At 33.5% G+C, this 12,509-nt stretch overlaps 1 non-coding gene across 1 annotated transcript; it reads right to left on the minus strand.

The window, feature by feature from the left end:
- Positions 1–2,011: 2,011 nt before the first annotated feature.
- On the minus strand, positions 2,012–2,175 carry LOC126004924 (U1 spliceosomal RNA). Its single transcript, XR_007494134.1, has one exon. It is a non-coding gene; the product is annotated as a U1 spliceosomal RNA (small nuclear RNA).
- Positions 2,176–12,509: the final 10,334 nt, after the last annotated feature.

Consider the following 12,509-nt stretch of genomic DNA (forward strand, 5'->3'; position numbering starts at 1 on the left):
ATCCATGAGTATATTTGAAGGTCACACCCAACAAAAATAAATATATTAGATAATATATAAAATGTTTCTTTAGAGCATATTTTGTGTACCTAGAGTGGGAGAAGAGGAAGTGAATGATAAAATTCCTTAAATAGAATCTTCTATATACTTTGTGTTGTGCAAGCCAATATTATTTGTCTACTAAGTCTTTTCAGATACAGATAAATTTATAGTAACAAAAATAATTATGTTGCCACTACATACAGATTTTTAGATATCAGAATGAATTAACTTGTACAAATGATATTTTATTTAAATAAAATACTGTATATACTTGAGTATAAGCCAAATTTTTGGGCACAAAATATTTACCCAAAAACCCAAAGTTGGCTTATACTTGGGTCATACAGGTTATTTGATTCAGTGCTGGTGCACCAAATCAAATGCAGGTAGTCTCCAGTCGTCTTCTGCTGTGTGCTAGAGGGGGTGGTGCTTCAGCTCAGTCCACAAGTTGCTGTCCACAGTTGCTAGTCCACAAGTTGTGGCTGAGCTGAAGAGGTAGGTAGCTGAACTGAACCGTATGCCACTGAAATATTTAACCCAAAATATTCTTCACTTTGTATGAGACCGACAGCAGTGATGTTGATATCTGCAAACTTGGTGATAATGACAATGTCTATACTGATACCCTCACATCAGATACAGCTGAAATACTGTTTGGACTTATAGATGATGATGAGGAGGAATCCAGTTTTGAAGGATTTTAACCTTTGTTATTTAGCTTGATTATCTATTAAGCTATGGTTTTCTGAACTTTATTTAAGGTTTTAAAGTTATTGTTGCTAGTTTACAGTTTTTCTTTAGCAATAAATATTGAAAAACATTTAACCTAATGATTCCTCAATTATTTCATTTCTTTTGAGTATATATTTTTATTTCTGAAATTTACCAGTGGCTGCTGCATTTTCCACCTCAGCTTATACTTGAATCATTAAGTTTTCCCAGTTTTTAGGGTAAAATTAGGGGGTTGGCTTATACTCGGGTCAGTTTATACATGAGTGTATAGGTATATATCAAATGAATATGAAATTAAAAAATAATAGTTAAAAGACTTTATATAGAAGACATTTTAAGGGACTAGAGATGTAGTAGAGTGGGTCAAAAACTTGTCTAACATGCAGGTCAACCAGATTTTATCTGCAATATCCAAATGTTCTCTGGAGCTCCACGGAGAAGAAACCCTGGGAGCAGAATCAGAATTAAGGCCTGACCACTGCAGGGTGTGGTCCAAAAAAGCAAAAAAAGATGACAATTTTAAGATTCTATTATCAGATTTAAATTTCAGCAGAAGCATTTTATTTAGACTTAACTTTAAAATTGTTAACACTTTAACTGCTTCTTTATTTCTGATAAAGTGGATCAATAAAAGTATATATATATATATGTATATATATTTATTTATTCTAAAATGGTTTTTAACCTTTCCTCTAATTTTATCTTGAGTTCAGGCCTTTTAGAACTTCAAAAAAGTTAAAGCAAAATTCCATTTTCACTACTTTTTTATATTGTTGATCCCTCAGTGCTTTCAGATAATAAGCGAAGCGGGAGCTAGAAATGCTGAAATACTGTCAACCAGGTTTTCTCATTGAGTTTCCAATCTAAACAGAAATCTCATAAGGAAACTACTTTCACAGTATCTTAGAAAGTGTGGGGAGTTTAAATAGATTCTCAAAGTTTTGATTATTATTTAAAACAATCCCAAGTCACTCGATGCTATCTATACTGTCATTTAGACCTTCCTTGTCCTAAGGAACAAATTGGACTTGAGATTAAATTGTCTCCATAATTGTATGTTGTTAGTTAAAACACCTAATTTTCAAAGTCACAAAAACCTGATGGATCTAACCAAAGTATTAATAAAACTTACTGAATTGAAAATTAGTGACTAAAATTTTGTGAAGAAAAATTTTCTTGTTTACTTACTGTATTTTTATATATTCTTTGATCTCTTTTTTTTTCTTTTTTTTTTCTTCAGGGGAGAGCGTGCACACAGTCCCCCACTACCATAAATTACGCAGTCGAGTTTCCCACATTTGGGGAAATCGCAGGGGTGAGAATGCCCGGAGTGCAATGGGCGAGTCTCACCCTGGGGAATCCACCTTCCTGATCCTGGAATCGCCCCTGCCAGGTAAGTATCTTTGATTTCTTTTAAAGCTCGTGCTGCATTTTAAATTCCTAGTCTAATATTCTTAACTTTTTGTTAAAAAAAAAACCCAAAAAACTGATTTTGCATTGTAAACATCCCTTACAAAAAAGAGATTCTGATTTTCTTAGCACAACTTGTTCTTGGAAAATGACCTCATTAATGGGATGTAAAAGGCTGTGAAAAATTCTGCACTAAGGCAATACCCCGAATTTACTTAAAACTACATTTCATGGGACCAGAGTGATATTATAGTTGGTTAGGTGCTTACCTTGCACACAACATAACAGGGTTTAATCCCTGTCCAGCCATATGGTCCCTCAAGCACTGCCAAGAGTTATTAATGAGGACTAAGACAGAAGTAATTCATCACAGTGTGTGTCCCTCCCCCCAAACAAAACAAAACAAAACAAAACAAAAAACAAGCAGAGTAAGAAAATCCTAACATTTCTCAAAATACTAAAGCATAAAATATTTTTTGTACAGAAGTTTTTCCTACAATTAATTCAACCATTCTTTATCAAAACGTAACAGTTCCAGATAGAATGTCTTTTTCCTTCTCTTTTCTTAAAACCCTGATGAAATGTCAATGAAAAGTGCAAAAGGGTTTAAATGCACAGTAGTGAGGAGAAGGAAGTGGGATGTCATCAGTTTGTCAAAGCTGTAATTGGATTTGTGGACAATGGGAAGGAGATGGAAGGGTGTTGACATATAATTAGAAATGAGGCTGCACAGGTCTGGAAGATGTCTCCAAGTCTCTAAAGAGAGACACAGATGCAGTGGTTTTGCCACAGAGCTCAGGAAGTTTCCTCTACTAAAAATTTCCAGGTTGGAAGTGCAGAAAGACAAAACTGACTCAGGAGAAAAACCCTCTGCTTGGAATTCTGTTGCTTCCAACATTGCAGCCTCCCAGGACCAGAGGGGCTCAGAGTTCAGACATTATCCCCAGGCAAAGATTAGAACACTGAATTTTACTACTAAGCCGGAGAACTGGACTTGAAATCCTACAGAGTTACAGAGTTAACTAAATGCACAGTTATACAGGAAGACAAAGTCTGCCCGTCTGCTAGTTAGTCCTGCACCACAGAACAAAATGGACCAGTGAAGCTCTTGTATGTGTAAGCCGTTTCTAGTAAACTGTCACAGGTAGAAGAGAAAACAGAAGGCACAACTAACTAATGAGTTAAGTGTGAGTCCATTTAGTCTTGCATTTTAAAACAATAGGCATCCACAGAACAAAAGACATTTGAAAAAAATTAGAACAAAGTATCTAAATGAATAAAGAATATGATTGAGCTGAGGAAACAGCAATTCAGAATACAAAGGACTTTATAAAATGATTTGTACTCTTTCAGCAATATGAATATAAAGTATAATATAATTATCTCTAAGTCCATCACAGTAATAGAATCATTAAGAGCTCTTTATAATTAAAATATGTGCGTGATTAAATGTTTGTATGATTTCTAATTAAAATATTTGTGGGGCTGATTAGGAGCCCCTACCTTGAACACAGCTGATTTGAATTGATCACCAGCAATGCATATGGTTCCCCCGAGAACCTCCAGGAGTAATCCCTGAAGATATCTCTAAGTTGTTTCCTCAAACCAAGATGAATAAGTAAATAAAATTAAATGTTATTTTTGCAAATATTACAGATTCATTTTAAGCATGAAGTAAAATGAACAAATTTGTAAGATAAAGGCAATAGTCAGAAAATATAAAAAAGAATGGGAAGAGATAAGGTAACAAGTGAAATCAATTTAGAAAATCCAATATTTATTGAAGTTGAAGAAAATATTTATTGAAGTTTATTTATTATTGAAGTTAAAGAAACTACAAAGACATAAATTAATAGTTTCTAATATTACTACTAAGAACAAATTATATTTCAAAGATAAGATTTCAAATTATAAGATTCTTTGGGGGAGCACACCCACCTATGCACAGGCTTACTCCTTCTGATGTGGCTCAGGGAATCATCTCCAGGGATTCTGGGAATGAAGCTTGGGTCAGTCATGTACAAGGCAAATAACTTGCTCTCTATACTTTTGATCTGATTCCAAATTAAAAAAAAATATTAAGAGCTAAATTTAAGAAGTGAATAATGACTCAGAATTCTTAAATCCAATGTTAAGAAATACAATGATAAAGACAATTTCTCAAATGCCATTACTTGAACTATTTTATCATTAAAAGAGATGTTACCATACTCTATTGGAAAAATAAATTTCTTCTGAAATTTATATACAGTTGCTTTTCTGCCATGAAATATTTAGTTATACTACAAATGAGAGCCATGGAAAGGAGAAGCTATGCAACAAAGTTCAAAGAATAGAGAAAATATAAAAAATAAGAAAAGTCTTATGTATTAATAAATAGAATGTGAATTAATGACAAGAATTAAAAAAATGAATGCAACTGCTAAAATGGGAAATTATAAGGAACATAATTTAGTCACAGTAATTTAATTCTATAGAATGTGAAAGAATACTGATAAAATAAGTATGAGATTAAGTGTTTGGAGGCACCAAGAAACAAAAGGAATAAGAAAGACATAATGCAGGCCATAGAAAATGACTTTTCTTTTCACTGAAATCCCATAATGGGCCAGAGGAGCCATTTAATTTTGTGTGGTCTCTTCAAAAAACACCAGTGAGCACTTCCTGAATTTGTGTACACATATCATGTATAAGTAAATGCCACTCATCAAAAATTCATTTGTTTGAAACTTTCTTCCTTCACACTTTGATCTGTTCTTCTGTATTCAAGAAATTATTTATTAGATTATTTAATTTTTTAATAGGCCTTTCTGACCAATCAGGTAAATGTGACATCATTTTCCTCCAAAAATTTAACTTGCTAGACTTCCATGATATGAAATAGTATTTAGATAAAAGCAGGATTTAGGGTAGAGAAGTTTTTCCTGGATAATTATATTTATATATGAATATGCTTATATTTTCTTGGGTGCGTTAAATGGAGTTGAAAAATTGAAGGGAGAAAATATAATAGGGAACTAATATTTATTTATGAAAGCACTTTTTCATTCATTGATTTGTGCATTACTTGGATACTTTTTTGACAAGGACACTATATTTTATGTGTGCAGTGTTGCCATGCTTTTCTATACCTGTTCAGCTTGGTATACCAATGTGGCTTACAAAAAAAAACAAAAAACAAAAAAACCATACTTATATCTTCTGGAAGGTGGAAACCCCAAATCAGATTATCAGGATGATTAAATTTTATATATACTCCTCTTTGAGGATGTATAAATATTGTTGATTTCTGGACATATGTCCAGGAAAAAGTAAGGTAGTTCTCTGATTGTGTACAATAATGTGTACAATCATTCCATTCAAGAGCCTCTATTCTTTTTGTAATCTTTATTTATTTATTTATCTTTTTATCTTTTATATTTTTATATATTTTTATCTTTTATTTTTTAATCTGGGCCACACCCAGAATTTATATAACACAAATATATCCACTTACATGGAGTATTAGAATAACTGCATAGGGAGTTGCCTAGCTGACTCTTGACTCTAGAATATAGGGAAGAGAAGGAAAGAAATAGAATGGAGGGAAGGGGAGAAAGAAAGATGAAAAATAATAGGGAACTTGGGTTCAGGTACTGATGTAGTGTTAAGGAAGGACAGAGCTAAATATCCAAGCTATGGAGTCAACAACAGTGAAATCATTAGACTCAAACTTTGACAACTGAACAACTTAAATAAATTTAACAACTAAACTTAAACTTTAACAACTTCAACAACTAAAATTAAAAAAGATGCCTGTCAAGATTGCAGGCTGGAGGTGTGGGGAGGATAGGGGGAGGAAACTTGGAAACATTGATGCAGGGAGATTGACATTGGTGGTGGGACTGACGCTAGAATATTTATGTCTAAAACCCAACTATTAATACTTTTGTAAAATAAGCTATTTTAGTAAGAAAAAAAAAAGAAAAGAAAAGTATACACACCTAGACTTGAAAGTTTTCCTGGTTGTTCAGAACATCAAGGAAACCTAAGAATAAGAGTTGGAGTCATGGGGCTGGAGAGATAGCACAATGGTAAGGCATTTGCCTTGCATGCAGAAGGATGGTGGTTTGAATGCCAGCATCCCATATGGTCCCCTGAGTCTGCTGGGAGCGATTTCTGAGCACAGAGCTAGGAGTCACCTCTGAGTGCTGCTGGGTGTAACCCAAAAAAACAAGAAAACAAACAAAGAAAAAGAGTTGGAGTCACAGAGACTGGCACACATCACAAAGAACAAGAACAATCAGTGCTGGTGGGGATGTGGAGAGAAAGGAATTCTTATTCACTGCTGGTGAATAGGCCAGCTTTTATGGAAAACAATATGGAGATTCCTCAAAAAAACTGGAAATTGAGCTCCCATTTGATTCAACTATTCCACTCCTAGGGATATACCCTAGGAACACAAAACTACAATACAAAAATCTTTTCCTCACACCTATATTCACTGCAGCACTATTTACAATAGCTAGAGTCTGGAAACAATCAAGATGCTCTTCAACAGATGAATGACTAAAGAAAATGTGGTACAAATATACAATGGAATATTATGCAGCAATCAGAAAAGATGAAGTCATGAAATTTTCCTATACATGGGTTTACATGGAATCTATTATGCTGAGTGAAATAAGTCAGAGGGAGAGAGATATACACAGAATAGTCTCACTCATCTATGGGTTTTAATAAAAATTAAAGACATTACTATAATAAGGCCCAGAGACAATAGAGTTAAGGGCTGGAAGGGCCGGAAGGACTGACTCACAATTTGAGGCTCACCACAAAGAGTGGTGAATGCTGTTAGGGAAATAACTACACTAACAACTAGCATGACAATGTTAAAGAATGAGAGAACTAGAATGCCTGTTGTGAATACAGGCAGGGGCAGGGGAGGAGGGTTATTGTTGGCGGGAATATTGCACTGGTGAAGTGGGAGTATTCTGTTTATTACTGAAATCCAACTACGAACATGTTTGTAATCATGGTGTTTAAATAAATATATATAAACATATATATGTATATAAAACTCATATATATATAAAACTCATATATATATATATATATATATATATATATATATATATATATATATATATATATATATATATATATAAAGAGTTGGACTTAAGCTTGTTTCATGGAATAATCAACTGGAGGGACCTTGAGCCTATTACTCAAGACAGACCTCAGAGGTAAACTCTATCTTTACCTTTAAATTATGCATATACTTCTAAGTAAATTATTGTATACAGATGCATATGTTTCATTTATATATGCTTATTTGTATTTATTACTTGCCAAGTATGTGATTTTGTTAAGTATGTGTATTTTAAATATACCACATTCTTAACTCTATTAATTACTTTTTGACTTTTTGAATAATAATGTGGCAATTTAGAAGATGGAAAAGACCAAATTTTGATAACTCCAGAACCCTAGGCTAGAGCATGATTCATCTTATAGAAATAGCTAAGAGCACAATGCCAACAGCTCTATCTATCATTTACTACACAACCTGGAAGAAGTTATCCTAGTTGACTCTTTGAAATGTGTATGTATTAACCTATTAGGAATGGAGCTATCAGCTCTCATATTCTCTCAGCCACTTCTTAAGTCTCACAATGATGATCTTGGTATTTTTGTTTGTTTGTTTGTTTGTTTGGACCACACCTAGAAGTGCTCAGGACTTATTCCTGGCTCTGCACTCATGAATCACCCCTGGCAAGACTTGGGATCACATAGGGTGGAGAGATTGGCCCTGAGTCCCCACTGTATGACTGCCCCAACTTCATGAACCTTGTCATTTTTTAAAAGTACTTACATAAGAAAGAGTATAATTTCCACACCACTCGAAATATGCTTTATATTAATTCTCTCTGATATTCATTTCAAAATATTTTCATGATTAATAGGAGATAAGCAATCTAGAATCTGGGTTCTAGTAACCTTGAACAAAGTCAAGAAGACAAAAAATTAATCATCTATATTCCTGGAATTTATCAGTTAAAGTTTATTTATAACTAACCTGTTATTTATAACTAGATTCATATAGCAGTTGGTCATCAGGTGCTTCTCTTCTAACTCAATTTTATCCAAAATGATAAGATTAAAGAGCTATAAATTTCCATGTAGCAAGTGGGTTTGGAATAAACATATGGAAATGGTTCGTGTGACAGGTTGTTAAAAGCCCCAGAAACAGGAAATGTGTCAGGAGAGATTTGTTTTCTCAAGTCAGCGAACAAATTTTTTTTTTTTTTTGCTAAAATTTCCCCTCCAGGAGGAATTTCTTTGTCAGTAACTGTGAAAAATAGCTTAGATGCTAAAGCAGTATCTCTGTAGTTTGCATCTTTGGAAGTTCACTTTGCACAATATGTGACTTTGCTCCCAAATGTAGAGAAAGAGTTCTGCTTTGCCAAAGAGGTTCTTCCACTAACTGTTGGCTTGACGCAAGAGTCAAGCTGGCCTTGAATCCTTACAATGCCCACCCACACGTTTGCTGCCCGACTCTATTTAGTCCAGCAAGAGACGATCTGAGACCACTGAGAGCCAAGCTGCTCCCCAGCAGGGAATGATGTTTGCCTCCCCTGTCTTAATTACTTCGATTGTGCATATGGCTGAGCATTTACTGGGTGTGAAGACTCTATGGGGAAGGAATATATTATGGCTAGAACTAAATTTTAATCTTCTTTTTTTTTTTTCTATAAGTAAGGGAACTAGATAAAGTCATGGTAGATAAAATTGACAAGGAGAAGGAAGGTCCAGGGGAAAAAAACTGACAAAAAGTAAAACTGATGTGCACAGATGTGCAGGTAACAACATCTTCCAATGGTTTTAGTTCATTCTTAATGGCAGGCAGCAAAGTAATGCCTTTGAGTCTCCTCCTCAACTAGTTTTACATAGGCACATAGAACTGGGCTACAAACATATTTCCCTTCTGTCTTTGTACCACAATAGGCTAGTAGAGGTATAAAAATATATGAATATCTTATTTTTCTCAAACCACCCCTAACGTTATATATATGGATAAAACATAAGTGTAATAAATATATTAAATATAATAATAAATATATTAAATGACTCCTATTTATTAATTAATATTATTTAATGTCAGGTGTCAAATATTAATAAATGTGTTATATTAAAATCATTGCATTATGCCCTCCTAGCCTCTTTTTTTTTCTAAATTTATTTAATTGGTTAAAGGCTAAATCATTCTGTGCTAGATAACAGAGATTTTTCTTAATAAATATTCTATTAGTTTCTTAATTTAAAAATGGTTTCTATTAATTATAGTTTCTGTGTCTAGTTATGTTTTCAAAATGTCTTCAATAATTTACTTAATTAATTTACTTAATTATGTCTTCAATAATTTACTTAAACAGGGACCGAAGTGATAGTGCAGCAGTAGGATGTTTGCCTTGCAAGTGGCTGACCTGGTACGGACAAGGGTTCGATCCCTGGTGTCCCAGATGGTCCTCCAAGCCAGGAGTGATTTCTGAGTGCATAGCCAGGAGTAACCCTTGAGTTTCACCCGGTGTGGCCCAAAAGTCTAAAAAATAAAAATAAAAAAATAATTACTTAATCAGTTTGAATCCTTTGAAAAGGCTAATTTTTATTTTCCTAATTTTATGTGCAAATTCAAAACTAAAATTGTTAGAAACTCCTTTTCTTACCTAAGCTATCTTTAGTATTTTGGAATGGGGATCAGTAAAATAGAGATACAATTTTTTTGTTTTTGTTCATGGATTACTCTTTTTATGTGAAAGATGAGAAAAAAACGAAAAGAAAAAAATAATCAGGTATTTTTAGTCCCTCAATCTTAATAGATTGAAAACTGAAAGAAAACTTTTATCCCCACTGGATTTGAAGAATATATATATTCTTCATATATGCAAATGTATATAAGGAGCTGTATCCATGTAATGATATATATCATTAGCTTTTAGCAATTAAATACATTTAGATGATTTCACAATTTGACATTAACAGAACTTTCAATGTGACAAAAATAAAAAAATATACATATGTTCCATATGCTCAGTAGAGTAATTAGGGCACATACCTTCTATGTGGCCCATTCAGGTTCAATTCTGTAACCCCATTTGGTCTCCCAACTGCTACCATGACTGAGTCCTGAGCAAAGAGCCAAAATAAACCCAAAGCAACAACCAGGCATGGCTCTCCCCACAAAACAAACATATGTTACATATGCTCTAGATTGGTCATTTATTTATTATTAACTTAGGCTGACAATTATCTTTGCTACTGAACTACACTTCACTGAAAAATGAGTTTAAAGCATTTTGTAAGGCATTTTACTTAGAAGTGTTGTTGTTCATATCTGAAACTATCAGAGAAATTGTAGAGAGCATAGATAGGATTCAAAAATAAAAAATGGCAGAGTTCTAAAAATTTAAGAATTGAATTCTCTAACTTTAGAGCTACTAGTTATATGTGAATATGTAAATTAAAACAGAATCACTAAAACCTGAGTTAAAAAAATCAGCTCTTCGATTGTACTAGTAGCTACATTTCAAGTTTCAATAGCTGTGTGTTGACAGCAGCTCTCACATTAACAAGTAAAAATATATTGTTCTTACATTCTTTGCTTATACTTTGGACTCTAACTCAATTTAAACTCTAGAACTTTGATAGTTTTCTGTGGAAACTTAGGTGCTTTGAAATCTCTCATTACATATGACTACAAGATTGCTCCATGAACCACTACACTCTTCTATATATTTGATCAGAGACTATTCTTTAACAAGCTAATATGGATAAAAAGCAATGATACTGGAAAAAAAAAAGCAATAATACTTTCTACCAATAAATCCTTTGAGAGAGATTAACTCTTCAATGAAAGATCTTTACTAGTTATTTATAATGATCTGCCTTTAATAATTAGTTTTCTCAGTGATAAAGAGAAAGTGATTATGTCTAATTCATTGGAATAAAGCTGTATAGCTTCCAGAATAATCTAGTAGCAGAGAATATTGGGAGAGAGTAAGTAAAAAATTCTTGGCTTGACTAAATTTTAGAATAGCCCTCTTCCTAGATTTTGCTTCCTGATCTCATATTTATGAGAACATATATTTTAGACAACTTGTAATTTTAAAACCTTTCTCTGCTTCTTTGGATTATAAATCTTTTGAAAATCTATTTCTAATTTTTAAAATCCAGTAATATCCTATAAAGAACCAAGAGTTATATATTGAAATAGTCATTGAGGGAGGTAAAACTTTTGTTTTAGTCTTTGTGGAGGGTGAGAGCTCAACTTTAGTGACACCTTTCTCTAAGAACCTACACTGCCTCTTGTTCTGAAGGTACACTTATTGCACACTTGTTGTATCTGTGTAAAGTTAATCAATAAATACCTATGACCTAAAATACCCCTGGTACAATTTATAATAGCTCTACAGGCTTTTGTCTTCATGAAGCTGAGTAACTTGACCTGGCCTATATGGTCTTTCTTACTGGTAATAATATGATAAAAAAAATCAATGACTGCTGATAAAAACTTAAAACTGTTCTTTAAATCCTTCAGAAGTTTGATGTTCTGGGGTTGTAGAGATAGCATGAAGGTAAGGCATTTGCCTTGCATGCAGAAGGACAGTGGTTCAAATCCCGGCACCCCATATGTTTCCCCGAGCCTGCTGGGGGTGATTTCTGAGCATAGAGCCTGGAGTAACCCCTGAGCACTGCCAGGTGTGACCCAAAAATGGAAACAAAAAAGAAGTTTGATGTTCTGCTTCTAGTGCCTTTAAATACTTATTTTTTCATTTCATTATTACTTCTAAATTTAAATCTCTTTAGTTGCAAACTTGGGTACTCATGCCATCAAACTGATTCTATTGAACTCAGTCTAGTCCTCTCATCCAAACTCAGTTTGATGAAAGAGGGAAGAGAGAGTAGAGGTAGCTTTTTCTTAGTTTGTTGCTTTAAAGCTTGTTTAACTTCCTTCAGAAAATCTGTTCTAAAGGTTTCCAAGATGGGTTCACTCCTGTTGCCATCAATACTTCATATATTTCTTAGATTCTGTAGTTCTATAGTCTTCTTTTCTCTATTGGCAGCAAGTTTTTTCCTCTGAAAATTCACAAAATCAATGTATAATTATTATTGAGTATTGTTACAATCACATTAAATCTTGATTTCCTTGTGGTTAACTGAGAATAAAATACACTAGAGCAAATGCATCCTAGAGTTTATACATGGGCCAGTTCATCACCAGGCCAATTTTAACAAAACACAGTTGGCTCTCTGTAAAGACCCATCTGGACTGAATGCTTTGTAGC

The sequence above is a fragment of the Suncus etruscus genome, chromosome 3 (assembly GCF_024139225.1).
Source record: "Suncus etruscus isolate mSunEtr1 chromosome 3, mSunEtr1.pri.cur, whole genome shotgun sequence".
Lineage (NCBI taxonomy): Eukaryota > Metazoa > Chordata > Mammalia > Eulipotyphla > Soricidae > Suncus > Suncus etruscus.